Raw genomic sequence first — 17,929 nt, forward strand, 5'->3', positions numbered from 1 at the left:
TGATCGAAGGGTTCCTATGTGCTTTTGGGATATCGAACGGTCTCTGAATTTGCAATTCTGGACTCATTTGGAAGCTTGACAAGTTACCATTCTAATGACCTGAATAGTCTAAATTCAACCTCTGAAGGGAGAGAGAGAGAGAGAGAGTTATGAGGGTTATGATTGGACATGGAGATGAAGTAACATTCCGGACCAACGACGGTGATCCCACTTATGAATGATCAAATGGTCTCGGAATAGGACGATTCCAGTCAAGAATGAAAGAGCACTAAAGTACCTTCCAGATGACCAAAAACCAATCCAATCCAGCATCAAACGTTGAAGTTGTGGGCATCTCCACTGGATCGTGCGATTTGGAAAGATTAACAATCCATATTGAAAAATGACGATCAAAGAGTTCCAACGTGCATTAGGGATATCGAACGGTCTCTGAATTAGGTAATTCTAGTCCCCTTTGAAAGCTTGACAAGTTACCATTCTAATGACCTGAATTAGTATATTCAACCTCTTGAGAGAGAGTTATGACGGTTACTATTGGACAAGGATATAAAGGAAACATTCAGGACTGACGACTGTGTCCCACATATGAATGCCCAAATGGTCTTGGAAGAGGACGATTCCAGTCAGGAATGAAAACACACTACAGTACCGTTCAGATGACCAAAAATTAACCCAATCTGACATCAAATGATTGAGTTATGGGCGTCTCCATTAGATCGCACGTTTGAAAATATTAACAATTCATATTGAAAAATGACGATCGAATGGTTCCAACGTGCTTTTAGTATATCAAACGTTCTCTGAATTAGGTAATTCTGGTCTAATTTTGACCATTCCAATAACCTGATATAGTCTAATTTCGACCTCTAAAGAGAGAGTTATGAGGGTTACTATTTTACAAGGAGATGAAGGAAACTTTCAGGACTGACGAATGCGATCCCACTTACAAATGCCCAAATGGTGTTAGAATATAACGATTCCAGTCAGGAATGAAAGAGTACTAAAGTACCTTTCAGATGACTAAAAATTGACCCAATCCGACATTAAACGATGGAGTTATCGGCGTCTCCATTGGATCACACAATTTGGAAAGTTTCACAATCCATATTGAAAAATGACAATCGAAGAGTTCCAACGTGCTTTTGGGATATCGAACGTTCTCTGAATTAGGCAATTTTGGTCTCATTTGGAAGCTTGACAACTTACCATTCCAATGACCTGAAATAGTCAAAATTCGACCTCTGAAGAGAGAGTTATGAGGGTTACTATTGGACAAGGAGTTGAAGGAAACATTTTGGACTAATGAATGCGATCCCACTTACGGGTGCCCAAATGGTCTTGGAATATGACGATTCTAGTTAAGAGTGAAAGAGCACTAAAGTACCTTCAAATGACCAAAGATTGACCCAATCTGACATCAAACGATGGAGTTATGGGTGTCTCTTTTTGTATCGTCCGATTCGGAAAGATTAACAATCCATATTGAAAAATGATGATCGAAGAGTTCCAACGTGCCTTTGGGATATCGAACAGTCTCTAAATTAGAATATTCTGTTCTCATTTGGAAGCATGATAAGTTACCATTCCAATGACCTGAAATAGTCTAAATACAACCTCCGAAGTGAGAGTTATGAGGGTGCCTATTGGACAAGGAGATGAAGAAAACATTTAGGACCGACGACTACGATACCACTTACAGATGCCCAAATGGTCTTTGAATATGATGATGCCAGTCAAGAATGAAAGAGCACTAAAGTATCTTTCAAATGGCCATAAATCGACCCAATCTGACATCAAACTATGGAGTTATGGGCGTTTGTGTTAGATCTCACTATTAGGAAAGATTAACAGTCCATATTGAAAAATGATGATCGAAGAGTTCCAACGTGCTTTGTGGATGTCGAGTAGTATCTAAATTAGGTAATTCTGAACCCATTTCGAACTTTACAAGTTACCATTCTAATGACCTGAAGCAGTCTAAATTCGACCTCTAAAGAGGGAGTTACGAGGGTTACTATTGGACAAGGGTATAAAGAAAACATTCAGGACCGATGACTGCGATCCCACATAGGGATGCCCAAAGGTTCTCGGAATATGACGATTCCAGTTAGGAATGAAAATAAACCAGAGAACCTTTTAGTTGACTAAAAATTGACCCAATCCAACATCAAATGATAGAGTTATGGGCATCTCCATTGGATCGCGGAATTTGGAAAGTGTAACAATCCATATTGAAAAATGACGATCGAAGAGTTCCTACATGCTTTTGGGATATCGAACGGTCTCTGAATTAGGCAATTCTGGCCTCATTTGGAAACTTGACAAGTTTCCATTCCAATGACCTGAAATAGTCTAAATTCGACCTCTTAAGAGAGAGAGAGAGAGAGAGAGAGAGAGAGAGAGAGTTACGAGGGTTGTTATTGGATAAGGAGATGAAGGAAACATTCAGGATCGATGACTGCGATCCCACTTACGGATGATCAAATGGACACAAAATACGATGATTCCAGTCAGGAATGAAGTAGCATTAAAATACCTTTCAGATGGCCAACAATTGACCCAATCTGACATCAAATGTTTGAGTTATGGCCATCTCTGTTGGATCATGTGATTTGGAAAGATTAACAATCCATATTGAAAAATGATGATCGAAGAGTTCCAACGCTCTTTTGGGATATCGAACATTCATTAAATTAGGGAATTTTGGTCTCATTTGGACGGTTGACAAGTTAACATTCCAATGACTTGAAATATTTTAAATTCGACCTCTGAAGAGAGAGTTACGAGGGTTACTGTTGGACAAGGAGTTGAAGGAAACATTCAGGACTGACAAATGAGATCCAACTTACGAATGCCCAAATGGTCTCGAAATACGACGATTCCAGTCAGGAATGAAAGAGCACTAAAGTACCTTTCATATGACCAAAAATTGACCCAATCCGACATCAAACGATGGAGTTATGGGTGTCTCTGTTGTATTGTGCGATTTGGAAAGATTAACAATCCATATTAAAAAAATGACCATCGTAGAGTTCCAACGTTCTATTGGGATATCGAACGTTCTCTGAATTACGCAATTCTGGTCTCATTTGAAAGCTTGACAAGTTACCTTTCCAATGACCTAAAATAGTCTAAATTCAACCTCTAAAGAGAGATTTATGAGGGTTACTATTATACGAGGAGATTAAGGAAACACTCAGGACTGACGAATGCGATCCCACTTACGAATGCCCAAATAGACTCGGAATACGATGATTCCTGTCAGGAATGAAAGAGCAATAAAGTACATTTTAGATGACCAAAATTTGACCCAATCCGACATCAAATGATGGAGTTCTGGGCATCTCCGTTGGATCGCACAATTTGGAGAGTTTAACAATCCATATTGAAAAATGACGATTAAAGCGTTCCAACGTGCCTTTGGGATATTGAAGGGTCTCTGAATTAGAAAATTTTGTTCTCATTCAGAAGCTTGACAAGTTACCATTCTAATGACCTGAAATAGTCTAAATTCGACCTCTAAAGAGAGAGTTATGAGGGTTACAATTGGACAAGGAGATGAAGGAACAATCAGGACCGACGACTGCGATCCCACTTATGGATGCACAAATGGTCTCGGAATACGATGATTCTAGCCAAGAATGAATGAGCACTAAAGTACCTTTCAGATGACAAAACATCAACCCAATCCCACCTTAAACGATGGAGTTATGTGCATCTCCACTTGATCAAGCAATTTGGAAAGATTAATAATCCATATTATGACGATTGAAGAGTTCCTACGAGCTTCTGGGATATCGAATGGTCTCTGAATTAGGCAATCCTAGTCTCATTTGGAAGCTTGACAAGTTACCATTCTAATGACCAGAAATAGTCTAAATTTGACCTCTTAAGAGAGAGAGAGAGTTATGAGGGTTACTATTGGGCAAGGAGACGTCGGAAACATTCAGGACCGACGGTTACGATCCCACTTTCGGTTGACCAAATGGTCTCGGAATAGAACAATTCCAGTCTGGAATGAAGGAGCACTAAAGTTACTTTCAGATGACCAAAAATTGACCCAATCTGACATCAAACAATGGAGTATGGGCGTCTCCGTTGGATTGCGCGATTTGGAAAGATTAACAATCCATAATGAAAAATGATGATCGAGGAGTTCCGACATGCATTTGGGATATGAACGGTCTTTGAATTAGGCAATTATAATCCCATTTGGAAGCTTGACAAGTTACCATTCCAATGACCTGAAATAGTGTAAATTTCACCTCTAAAGAGAGAGTTACGAGGGTTACTATTGGACAGGGATATATAGGAAACATTCAGGACAGACGACTACGATCCCACTTACGGACGCCCAAATGGTCTCGGAATATGATGATTACAGTCAGGAATGAAAGTGCACTAGGGTACCTTCTATATATGACCAAAAATGGACCCAATCCGACATCAAACGATGTAGTTATGGGCGTCTATGTTGGATCGTGCAATTTGGAAAGTTAAACAATCCATATTGAAAAATGATGATCGAAGAGTTCCTACATGCTTTTGGGATATCGAACGGTCCCTGAATTAGGCAATTCCGGTCCCATTCGGAAACTTGATAAGCTACCATTCCAATGACCTGAAATAGTTTAAATTTTACCTCTAAAGAGAGAGGGACAGAGTTATGAGGGTTACTATTGGACAAAGTGATGAAGGAAACATTTAGGACTGACAACGACTATCCCACTTATGGATGAGCAAATGGTCTTCGAATACTGCAATTCCAGTCAGGAATGAAAGTGCACTAAAGTACCTTTGAGATGACTAAAAATCAACCCAATCCGACATCAAAAGATGGAGTTATGGGCATCTCCATTAGATCGCGTGATTTGGAAAGATAAACACTCCATATTGAAAAATGATGATTGGCGAGTTCCAACGTACTTTCGGGATATCGAACGGTCTCTGAATTAGGCAATTCTGATCCCATTTGGAATCTTGACAAGTTTCCATTCTAAAGACTGAAATATTCTAAACTCGACCTCTAAAGAGAGTTATGAGGGTTACTATTGGACAAAGAGATGAAGGAAACATTCAGGACTCATGATTGTGATCCCACTTACAGATGCAAAATTGTGTCGCAATACAACGATTCCTATCAAGAATGAAATAACACTAAAGTACCTTTCATATAGCAAAAATCAAACCAATCCGACATCAAACGATGGAGTTATGGGCATCTCCATTAGATGGCATGATTTGGAAAGATTAAAAATCCATATTTAAAAATGACAATGGAAGAGTTCCAATGTGCGTAAGGCCTATCGAACGGTCTCGGAATTAGGTAATTTTGGTCCCATTTGGAAGCTTGACAAGTTACCATTCCAATGACCTAAAAAAGTCTAAATTCGACCTCTGAAGAGAGAGTTATGACAGTTACTATTTGAAGAGGAGATGAAGGAAACATTCAGGACGGACGACTTCAAACCAACATACAGATGCCCAAATGGTCTCAGAATTCGACGATTCCAGTCAGGAATGAAAGAGCAGTAATGTAACTTTCAAATGATGAGAAAATGACCCAATCTGACATCGAACGATGAGGTTATGGGCCTCTTCGTTGGATCCCGTGATTTGGAAGGATAAAAATCCATATTGAAAAAAGATGATCAAAGAGTTCCAATGTGCATTTGGGATATCGAATGGTCTCTGAATTAGGCAATTCTAGTCCCATTTGAATGCTTGACAAGTTACCGTTCTAATGACCTGAAAGAGTATATTCAACCTCTAAAGAGAGAGTTGTGAGGTTTACTATTGGAAAAGGATATAAAGGAAACATTCTGGACCACCGACTACGATCCCACATACGGATGCTCAAATGGTCTCGGAAGACGATGATTCCAGTTAGGAAAGAAAGTACACAAGAGTACCTTTCAGATGACCAAAAATTGACCCAATCTGACATTAAACGATGGAGTTATGGGTGTCTCCGTTGGATCACAAGATTTGGAAAGATTAACAATCCATATTGAAAAATGACGATCGAAGAGTTCCAACGTGCTTTTGGTATATCGAACGTTCTCTGAATTAGGCAATTCTGGTCTCATTTGGAAGGTTGACAAGTTACCATTCCAATGACCTGATATAGTCTAATTTCAACCTCTGAAGAGAGAGTTATGAGGGTTAATATTGGACAAGGAGATGAAGGAAACATTCAAGACCGGCGATTGCGATCCCACTTACAGATGCACAAATGGTCTTTGCATACAATGATTACAATCAAGAATGAAAGAGCACTAAAGTACCTTTCAGATGACCGAAAATCGACCCAATCCGACATCAAACAATGGAGTTATGGGCGTCTCCGTTGGATCGCGATTTGGAAAGATTAACAATCCATATTGAAAAATGACGATCAAAGGGTTCCAACGTGCTTTTGGGATATCGACCAATCTCTGAATTTGGCAATACTTATCCCATTTGGAAACTTGACAAGTTAGCATTCTAATGACCTGAAATATTCTAAATTTGACCTTTGAAGAGAGAGTTATGAGGGTTACTATTGGACAAGGAGATGAAGGAAACATTTAGGACCGACGAATGCGATCCCACTTACGGATGCACAAATGTTCTCGGAATACGACGATTCCAGTCAAGAATGAAAGAGCCCAAAAGAACCATTCAGATGACAAAAAATTGACCCAATCCAACATCTAACGATGGAGTTATGGGCGTCTCTGTTGGATAACATAATTTGGAAAGATTAACAATCCATATTGAAAAATGACGATTGAAGAGTTCCAACGTTCTTTTTGGGATATCGAACAGTGTTTGAATTAGGCAATTCTGATCCCAATTGAAAACTTAACCAGTTACCATTCCAATGACCTGAAATATTCTAAATTTGACCTCTGAAGAGAGAGTTATGAGGGTTACTATTGGACAAGGACATGAAGGAAACATTCAGGGCCGACGACTGTGATCCCACTTATGGATGCCCAAATGGTCTTGGAATACGATGAATCCAGTCAAGAATGAAAGAGCACTAAAATACCTATTAGATGAAGAAAAATTGACCCAATCCGACATTAAATGATGGAGTTATGGGCATCTCCGTTGGATCGCGCGATTTGGAAAGATTAACAATTCATATTGAAAAATGGCAATCGAAGAGTTCCAACTTGCTTTCAGGATATGGAACGATCTCTGATTTAGGCAATTCTGGTCCCATTTGGAAGCTTGACAAGTTACCATTCCAATGACCTGAAATATTCTAAATTCGACCTCTGAAGAGAGAGTTATAAGGGTTACTATTGGACAAGGAGATGAAGGAAACATTCAGGACTGACGACGGGGATCCCACTTACAGATGCCCAACTGGTCTTTGAATATGACGATTCCTGTCTAGAATGAAAGAGCACTAAAGTACTTTTCAGATGACCAAAAATTGACCCAATCCGACATCAAACGGTGTAGTAATGAGCGTCTCCGTTGGATCGCGTGATTGAGAAAGATTAACAATCCATATTGAAATATGATGATACAAGAGTTCTAACGTGCTTGTAGCATATCAAACAGTCTCTGGATTAGGCAATTTTGGTCTCATTTAGAAGGTTAACAAGTTACCATTCTAATGACCTGAAACAGTCTAAATTCGACCTCTAAAGAGTGAGTTTTGTGGGTTACTACTGGACAAGGAGATGAAGGAAACAATCAGGATGGAGATTATGATCCCACTTACAGATGTCCAAATGGTCTCGGAATACAACAATTCCAGTCAGAAATAAAATAGTAGAAAAGTAACTTTCAGATGACTAAAAGTTGACCCAATCTAACATCAAACAATGGTGTTATGGGCATCTCCATTGGATCACCTGATTTGGAAAGATTATTAATCCATATTAAAAAATGACGATCGAAGAGTTCCAACAAGCTTTCAGGATATCAAACGGTCTCTGAAATAGGCAATTCTGGTCCCATTTGGAAGCTTGACAAGTTATCATTCCAATGACCTGAAACAGTCTAAATTCGACCTCTGAAGAGATAGTTATAAGGGTAACTATTGGACAAGGAGATGAAGGAAACATTCAGGACCGATGACTGCGAGCCCACTTATGGATGCCCAAATGGTCTCGGAATACGTTGATTCCAATCAGAAATGAAAGAACACTAAAGTACCTTACATATGACCAAAAATCGGCCCAATCTGACCTCAAACGATGGAGTTATGGGCATCTCCGTTGGATCGTGCAATTTGGAAAGTTTAACAATCAATATTGAAAAATGACAATTGAAGAGTTCCTATGTGCTTTTGGGATATCAAACGATCTCTGAATTAGGCAATCCTGGTCTCATTTGGAAGCTTAATAAGTTACCTTTCCAATGACCTAAAATAGTTTAAATTCGACCTATTAAGAGAGAGAGAGAGAGAGAGAGAGAGAGAGAGAGAGTTATGAGGGTTAATAGTGGACAAGGAGACAATGGAAACATTCAGGACTAATAATTGTGATCCCACTTACGGATGACCAAAGGATCTCTGAATAGGACGATTCTAGTCCAGACTAAAGGAGCACTAAAGTACCTTTCAGATGGCCAAAAATCGGCCCAATCCGACATCGAATGTGGAGTTATGGGCATCTCTATTGGATTGCACGTTTGGAAAGATTAACAATCCATATTGAAAAATGACGATTTGGAAGCTTGACAAGCTACCATTCCAATGACCTGAAACAGTCTAAATTCGACCTCTGAAGGGAGAGTTATGAGGGTAACTATTGGACAAGGAGATGAAGGAAACATTCAAGACTGACGATTGCGATCCCACTTACGGATGCCCAAATGGTCTCGGAATATGACGATTCCAGTCAGGAATGAAAGAGCACTAAATTACCTTTCATGTAATCAAAAATCAACCCAATCCGACCTCAAATGATGGAGTTCTGGGGGTCTCTGTTGGATCGCACAATTTAGAAAGTTTAACAATCCATATTGAAAAATGACGATCAAAGAGTTCCTATGTGCTTTTCGGATATTGTACGGTCTCTGAATTAGGCAATCTTGGTCTCATTTAGAAGCTTGACAAGTTACCATTCCAATGACTGGAAATAGTCTAAAATCGACCTCTTGAGAGAGAGAGAGAGAGAGAGAGAGAGAGAGAGAGAGTTATTAGGGTTACTATTGGACAAGGAGATGAAGAAAATATTCAAGACCAACGATTGTAATACCACTTACGGATGACTAAATGGTCTCGGAATAGGAAGATTCTAGTCAGGAATGAAGGAGCACAAAAGTGCCTTTTAGATGACCAAAAATTAACCCAATCCAACATCAAATGATGGAGTTATGGGCGTCTCCGTTGGATCGCGTGATTTGGAAAGATTAACAATCCATATTGAAAAATGACGATCGAAGAGTTCTAATGTGCCTTTGGGATATCGAACGGTCTCTGAATTAGAATATTCTGTTCTCATTTAGAAGCTTGACAAGTTACCATTCCAATGACATGAAATAGTGTAAATTCGACCTCTGAAGAGAGTTATGAGGGTTACTATTGGACAAGGTGATGAAGGAAACATTTGGGACCGACGACTGCGATCCCACTTAAGGATGCCAAAATACTCTCATAATACGTTTATTCCAGTCAGGAATGAAAGAGCACTAAAGTACCTTTCAGATGACCATAAATTGACCCAATCTGACATCAAATGATGGATTTATGGGCATCTTCATTGGATCGAGCATTTGGAAAGATTAACAATCCATATTGAAAATGGAGATGAAGGAAACATTCAGGACTGACGACTGCGATCCCACTGACGGATGATCAAATAGTCTCGGAATGCGACAATAACAGTCAGGAATGAAAGAGAACTAAAGTACTTTCCATATGACCAAAAATCAACCCAAAACTGATGTCAAACAATGGAGTTATGGGCGTCTCTGTTTGATCGCATAATTTGGAAATTTTAACAATCCATATTGAAAATGACGATCGAAGAGTTCCTACATGCATTTGGGATATCGAACGGTCTTTGAAGTAAGAAATCCTGGTCTCATTTGGAAGCTTGACAAGTTACCATTCCAATGACCTGAAATAGTCTAAAATTGACCTCTCATGAGAGAGAGAGGGGGAGAGAGAGAGAGAGAGAGAGAGAGAGAGAGAGAGAGAGAGTTATAAGGGTTACTATTTGACAAGGAGATTAAGGAAACATTCAGGACCGATGATCGCGATCCCACTTATGGATGACCAAATGGTCTTGGAATAAGATGGTTCCAGTCAAGAATAAAGAAGCACTAAAGTACCTTTCAATGACCAAAAATTAACCCAATCCGACATCAAATGATGGAGTTATGGGCATCTTCGTTGGATCACACGATTTGGAAAGATTAACAATCCATATTGAAAAATGACGATCAAAGAGGTCCAATGTGCTTTTGGGATATCGAACGCTCTTTTAATTAGTCAATTCTGGTCTCATTTGGAAGCTTGACAAGTTACCAGTCCAATGACCTGAAATACTCTAAATACGACCTCAGAAGAGAGAGTTATGAGGGTTACTATTGGACAAGGGGATGAAGGAAAAATATATGACGGAAGACTGTGATCCCATTTACGGAAGCCCAAATGGTCTCAAAATATAACGATTCCAGTCAGGAATAAAGAGCACTAAAGTACCTTTCAGATGACCAAAAATTGACCTAATCTGACATTAAACGATGGAGTTATGGGCGTCTCTGTTGGATCACGTGATTTAGAAAGATTAACAATCCATATAGAAAAATGACGATCAAAGAGTTCCAACGTTCTTTTGGGATATGAAATGGTCTATGAATTAGGCAATTCTAGTCCCATTTGGAGGCTTGACAAGTTACCATTCCAATGACCCGAAATAGTATAAATTCGATCTCGGAAGAGAGAGTAATGAGGGTTACCATTGGACAAGGATATGAATGAAACATTCAGGACCGACGACAGCAATCACACATATGGATGCCGAAATGGTCTCGGAATACGACGATTCCAATCAGGAATGAAAGCGCACTGGAGTACCGTTTTGTTGACAAAAAATTGACCCAATCCAACATCAAACGATGGAGTTATGAGCATCTCTGTTGGATCGATCAATTTAGAGAGATTAATAATCCATAATGAAAAACGACGATCGAAGAGTTCTAACATTCTTTTGGGATGTCAAACGTTCTTTGAATTTGGCAATTCTAGTCACATTTGGAAGCTTGACAAGTTACCATTCCAATGACCAGAAATAGTCTAAATTGACCTCTGAAGAGAGAGTTATTAGGGTAACCATTAGACAAGGACATGAAGGAAACATTCAGGACCGATGACTTCGATCCCACTTACGGATGACCAAATGGTCCCGGAATATGACGATTCCCATCAGGAATGAAAGAGCACTAAAGTACCTTCCATATGACCCAAAATTGACCCAAACTAACATCAAACATTGGAGTTATGTGCATCTCCGTTGGATCATATAATTCAGAAAGTTTAACAATCCATATTGAAAAATGACGATAGAAGAGTTCCTATGTGCTTTTGGGATATTGAACGGTTTATGAATTAGGCAATTCTGGTCTCATTTGGAAGCTTGACAAGTTACCATTCTAATTACCTGAAATAGTCTAAATTCAATCTCTGAAGAGAGACTTATGAGGGTTACTATTGTACAAGGAGATGAAGGAAACATTCAGGATTGAAAAATGCGATCCCACTTGCGGATGCCCAAATGGTCTCAGAATACGATGATTCCAGTCAGGAATGAAAAAGCACTAAGGTACCTTTCAAATGACCAAAATTTGACCCAATCCGACATCAAACTATGGAGTGATAGGCGTCTCCATTGGATCACGCGATTAGGAAAGATTAACAATCCATATTGAAAAATGATGATTGAACAATTCCTGCGCACTTTTGGGATATTGAGTAGAGTCTGAATTAGGCAATTCTGGTCCCGTTTGGAACTTGAGAAGTTACCATCCCAATTACTTAAAATAATGTAAGTTTGACCTTTGTGGAGAGAGTTATGAGGGTTACTATTGGACTAGGAGTTGAAGGAAACATTCAGGACCGACGACAGTGATCCCACCTATGGATGGACAAATGGTCATGGAATACAACGAATCCAGTCAGGAATGGAAGAGCACTAAAGTGCCTTTTTGACGACCAAAAATTGACCCAATCTGACATCAAACTACGGAGTTATGGGCGTCTGCGTTGGATTGCATAATTTTGAAAGATTAACAATCCAAATTGGAAAATGACGATCAAAGAGTTCCATTGTGCTTTTGTGATATCGAACGGTCTCTGAAATATGCAATTTTGGTTCATTTTTAAGCTTGATAAGGTATCATACCAATGACCTGAAACAGTCTAAATTCGACCTCTGAAGAGAGAGTTATAGGGGTTCCTATTGGACTAGGAAGTGAAGGAAACATATAGGACTAATGACTGCGATTCCACTTACGGATGCCCAAATGCCCTCGGAATACGACAATTCCAATCAGGAATGAAAGAGCACTAAAGCACCTTTCAGATGACCAAAAATCGACCCAATCTGACATCAAACTATAGAGTTATGGGGGTCTCCAGCGGATCACACGATTTTGAAAGATTAACAATCCATATTGAAAAATGACGATTGAAGAGTTCCAACATGCTTTTCCTATATCGAGCAGTCTCTAAATTTGGCAATTCTGCTCCCATTTGAAACTTGATAAGTTACCATTCCAATGACCTGAAATACTTTAAATTCAACCCCTAAAGAGAGAGTTATGATGGTGATTATTGGATAAGGATATAAAGGAAACATTCTGGACCGACCACTACGATCGCACATACGAATGCCCAAATGGTCTCTGAATACGACGATTCTAATCAGGAATGAAAACACATTGGAGTACCTTTTAGATGACCGAAAATTGACCCAATCCAACATCAAATGATGGAGTTATGTGCGTCTTCATTGGATCGCGTGATTTAGAAAGATTAACAATCTATACTGAAAAATGACGATCGAAGAGTTCGAACATGCTTTTGGGATATCGAACGTTCTCTAAATTAGGCAATTCTGTCTCATTTGGAAGCCTGACAAGTTACCATTCCAATGACCTGAAATAGTCAAAATTTGACCTCTAAAGTGAGAGTTATAAGGGTTACTATTGGACAAGGAGATGAAGGAAACATTAAGGACCGATGACTGCGATCCAACTTACGGATGCCCAAATGGTCTTGCAATATGACAATTCCAATCAGGAATGATGGAGCACTAAAGTACCTTCCATATGACCAAAAATTGACCCAATCTGATGTCAAACGATGGAGTTATGGGCGTCTTCGTTGGATCATGCAATTTGGAAAGTTTAACAATCCTTATTGGAAAATGACGATTGAAGGGTTCCTACGTGCTTTTGGGATGTCGAACGGTCTCTAAATTAGGCAATTCTAGTCTCATTTGGAAGCTTGACAAGTTACCATTCCAATGACCTGAAATAGTCTAAATTCGACCTATAAAGAGAGAGAGAGAGAGAGAGAGAGAGAGAGAGAGAGAGAGTCATGAGTGTTACTTTGGACAAGGAGATGAAGGAAACATTCAAGACCAACAACAGTGATCCCACTTATGGAGGACAAATAGTCTCAGAATAGGATGATTCCAGTCAGGAATGAAAGAGCACTAAAATATCTTTCAGATGACCAAAAATCAACCCAATCCGACATCAAACGATGGAGTTATGGGCATCTTCGTTGGATCGTGCGATTTGGAAAGGTTAACATTCCATATTGAAAAATGATGATCGAAGAGTTCCAACGTGGTTTTAGGATATCGAGTGTTCTTTAAATTAGGCAATTATGCTCTCATTTGGAAGCTTGGCAAGTTACCATTCCAATGACCTGAAATAGTATAAATTCGACCTCTGAAGAGAGAGTTATGAGGGTTACTATTGTACAAGTAGATGAAGGAAACATTCAAGAATGACGAATGTGATCCCACTTACGGATGCCCAATTGATCTCAGAATACGATGATTCCCATCAGGAATGAAAGAGCACTAAAGTACCTTTCAGATGACCAAAAGTTGACCCAATCCGACTTCAAACAATGGAGTTACGGGCGTCTCCGTTGGATCACAGAATTTGGAAAGTTAAACAATCCATATAGAAAATTGACAATTAAAGGGTTCCTACGTGCTTTTGGGATATCGAACAGTCTCTGAATTAGGCAATTCTGGTCTCATTTGGAAGCTTGACAAGTTATCATTCCAATGACCTGAAATAGTTTAAATTTGACCTCTAAAGAGAGAGAAAGAGAGTTATGAGGGTTACTATCAGACAAGGAGATGAAGGAAACATTCAGGACCGAAGACGATGATACAACTTACGGATGCCCAAATGGTCCTAGAATACGACGATTCCAGTGAGGAAAGAAAGAGCACTAAAGTACCTTTCAGATGACCAGAAATCAACCTAATCCAACATCAAACGATGGAGTTATGGGTTTCTCTGTTGGATCATGTGATTTGGAAAGATTAACAATCCATATTGAAAATTGATGATCGAAGAGTTCTAACGTGCTTTTGGGACATCAAACGTTCTCTGAATTAGGCAATTCTGGTCTAATTTTGAAGCTTGACAAGTTACCATTCCAATGACCTAAAATAGTCAATATTCAACCTCTGAAGAGAGAGTTATGAGGGTTACTATTGTACAAGGAGATGAAGGAAACATTCTGGACTGACGAATGCGATCCCATTGACAGATGCCCAAATGGCCTCAGAATACGATGATTGTAGTCAGGAATAAAAGAGCACTAAAGTACCTTTCAGATGACCAAAAATCAACCCAAGCTGACATCAAACTATGGAGTTATGGGCGTCTTCGTTGGATCACGCGATTTGGAAAGATTGACAATCCATATTGAAAATTGATGATTGAAGAGTTCCAACGTGCTTTTGGGAAATTGAGTAGTGTTTGAATTAGGCAATTCTGGTCCCATTTGGAACTTGACAAGTTATCATTCTAATTACCTAAAATAATGTAAATTCGACCTCTTTAGAGAAAGTTATGAGGGTTACTATTGGACTAGGTGATGAAGGAAACATTCTAGACCGACGACTGCGATCCCACTTACAGATGCACAAATTGTCTCGGAATGCGAGGATTCCAGTTAGGAATGAAAGAGCACTAAAGCACCTTTCTGATGACCAAAAATTGACCCAATCCGGCATTAAACTATGGAGTTATGGGCATCTCCGTTGGATTAAACGATTTGAAAAGATTTACAATCTATATTTTAAAATGACGATCGAAGAGTTCCAACGTGCTTTTGGGATATCGAACCGTCTCTGAATTAGGCAATCTACTCTCATTTGGAAGCTTGACAAGTTACCATTTCAATGACCTGAAATAGTCAAAATTCGACCTCTGAAGAGAGAGTTATGAGAGTTACTATTGGACAAGGAGATGAAGGAAACATTTAGGACCGACTACTGCGATCCAACTTACGGACACACAAATGGTCTCGAAATGTGAGGATTCTAGTTAGGAATGAAAGAGCACTAAAGTACCTTTTAGATGACCAAAAATCGACCCAATCCGACATCAAACTATGGAGTTATGGGCGTCTCCATTGGATCACCCAATTTGGAAAGATTAACAATCCATATTGAAAATAACATTCGAAGAGTTCCAACGTGCTTTTGGGATATTGAGCTGTCTCTAAACTATGCAATTCCAGGCCCATCTGGAACTTGACAAGTTACCATTCTAATGATCTGAAATACTCTAAATTCGACCTCTAAGGAGAGAGTTATGAGGGTTTTAATTGGACCGGGAAATAAAGGAAACATTTAGGACCGACCACTGCGATTCCTCATACGGATGCCCAAATGCTCTCGAAATATGACGATTCGAGTCAGGAACTAAAATGCACTAGTGTACCTTTCAGATGACCAAATATTGACCCAATCCGACATCAAACGATGGAGTTATGGGCGTCTCCATTGGATCACGCAATTTGGAAAGATTAACAATCCATACTGAAAAATGACGATCGAAGAGTTCCAACGTGCTTTTAGGATATCGAACGTTCTCTGAATTAGGCAATTCAAGCCTCATTTAGAAGCTTCGCAAGTTATGATTCCAATGACCTGAAATAGTCTAAATTCGACCTCTGAAGAGAGAGTTATTAGGGATACTATTAGACAAGGAGATGAAGGAAACATTAAGGACCGACGACAGCGATCCCACTTACGGATGCACAAATGGTCTTGGAAGACGACGATTATAGTCAAGAATGAAAGAGCACTAAAGTACCTTCCATATGACCAAAAATTGACCCAATCCGACATCAAACGATGGAGTTATGGGTGTCTCTGTTAGATTGCGCAATTTGGACAGTTTAACAATTCATATTGAAAAATGATGATCGAAGGGTTCTTACGTGCTTTTGGGATATCGAACGGTCTCTGAATTAGGCAATTTTGGTCTCATTTGGAAGCTTGACAAGTTACCATTCCAATGACCTGAAATAGTCTAAATTCGGCCTCTAAAGGGGGAGAGAGAGAGAGAGAGAGAGAGAGAGAGAGAGAGAGAGAGAGTTACGATTGGACCAGGAGATGAAGTAATATTCCAGACCAACGACGATGATCTCACTTACGTATGACCCAATGGTCTCAGAATATGATGATTCTAGTCAAGAATGAAAAGCACTAAAGTACCTTTCAGATGACCAAAAATTTTAAAAATCCAACATCAAACGATAGAGTTGTGGGCGTGTCCGCTGGATCATGCAATTTGGAAAGATTAACAATCCATATTGCAAAATGATGATCGAAGAGTTCCAATGATCTTTTGGGATTTCAAACGTTCTCTAAATTAGGCAATTATGGTCGTATTTGGAAGGTTGACAAGTTACCATTCCAATGAATAGAAATAGTATAAATTCGACATCTGAAGAGAGAGTTATGAGGGTTACTATTGTACAAGGAGATGAAGGAAACATTCAGGACTGACGAATGCGATCCCACTTACGGATGCCCAAATTGTCTCAGAATACGATGATTGTAGTCAGGAATGAAGGAGCACTAAAGCACCTTTCAGATGGCCAAAAATCGACCCAATTCGACATCAGACGATGGAGTTATGGGCATCTCCATTGGAACTCACAATTTGGAAAGTTTAACAATCCATATTGAAAAATGACGATCAAAGGGTTCCTACGTGCTTTTGGGATATCGAACGGTCTCTGAATTAGGCAATCTGGTCTCATTTGGAAGCTTGACAAGTTATCATTCCAATGACCTAAAATAGTATGAATTTGACCTCAGAAGAGAGAGTTATGAGTGTTACTATTGTATAAGGAAATGAAGGAAACATTCAGGAATGACGAATGTGATCTCACTTATGGGTGCCCAAATGGTCTCGGAATACGACGATTCTAATCAGGAATGAAAGAGCACTAAGGTACCTTTCAGATGACCAAAATTTGACCCAATCCGACATCAAACCATGGTGTTATGGGCATCTCCGTTGGATCACGCGATTTGGAAAGATTAACAATCCATATTGAAAAATGACAATTGAACAGTTCCAACATGCTTTTGGGATATCGAGTAGTCTCTGAATTAGGCAATTCTGGTCCCATTTGGAACTTGACAAGTTACCATTCCAATTACCTGACAAGTTATGATTCCTATTACCAGAAATAATTTAAATTCGAACTCTGAAGAGAGAGAGAGAGAGAGAGAGAGAGAGAGAGAGAGTTATGGGGGTTACTATTGGACAAGGGGATGAAGGAAACATTCAGGACCAATGACGAGGATCCCACTTACAGATGACCAAATGGTCTTAGAATATGATGATTCCAGTCAGGAATGAAAGAGCACAAAATTACCTTTCAGATGACCAAAAATCAACCCAATCCGACATCAAA

Source organism: Magnolia sinica, chromosome 13, assembly GCF_029962835.1.
Source record: "Magnolia sinica isolate HGM2019 chromosome 13, MsV1, whole genome shotgun sequence".
NCBI lineage: Eukaryota > Viridiplantae > Streptophyta > Magnoliopsida > Magnoliales > Magnoliaceae > Magnolia > Magnolia sinica.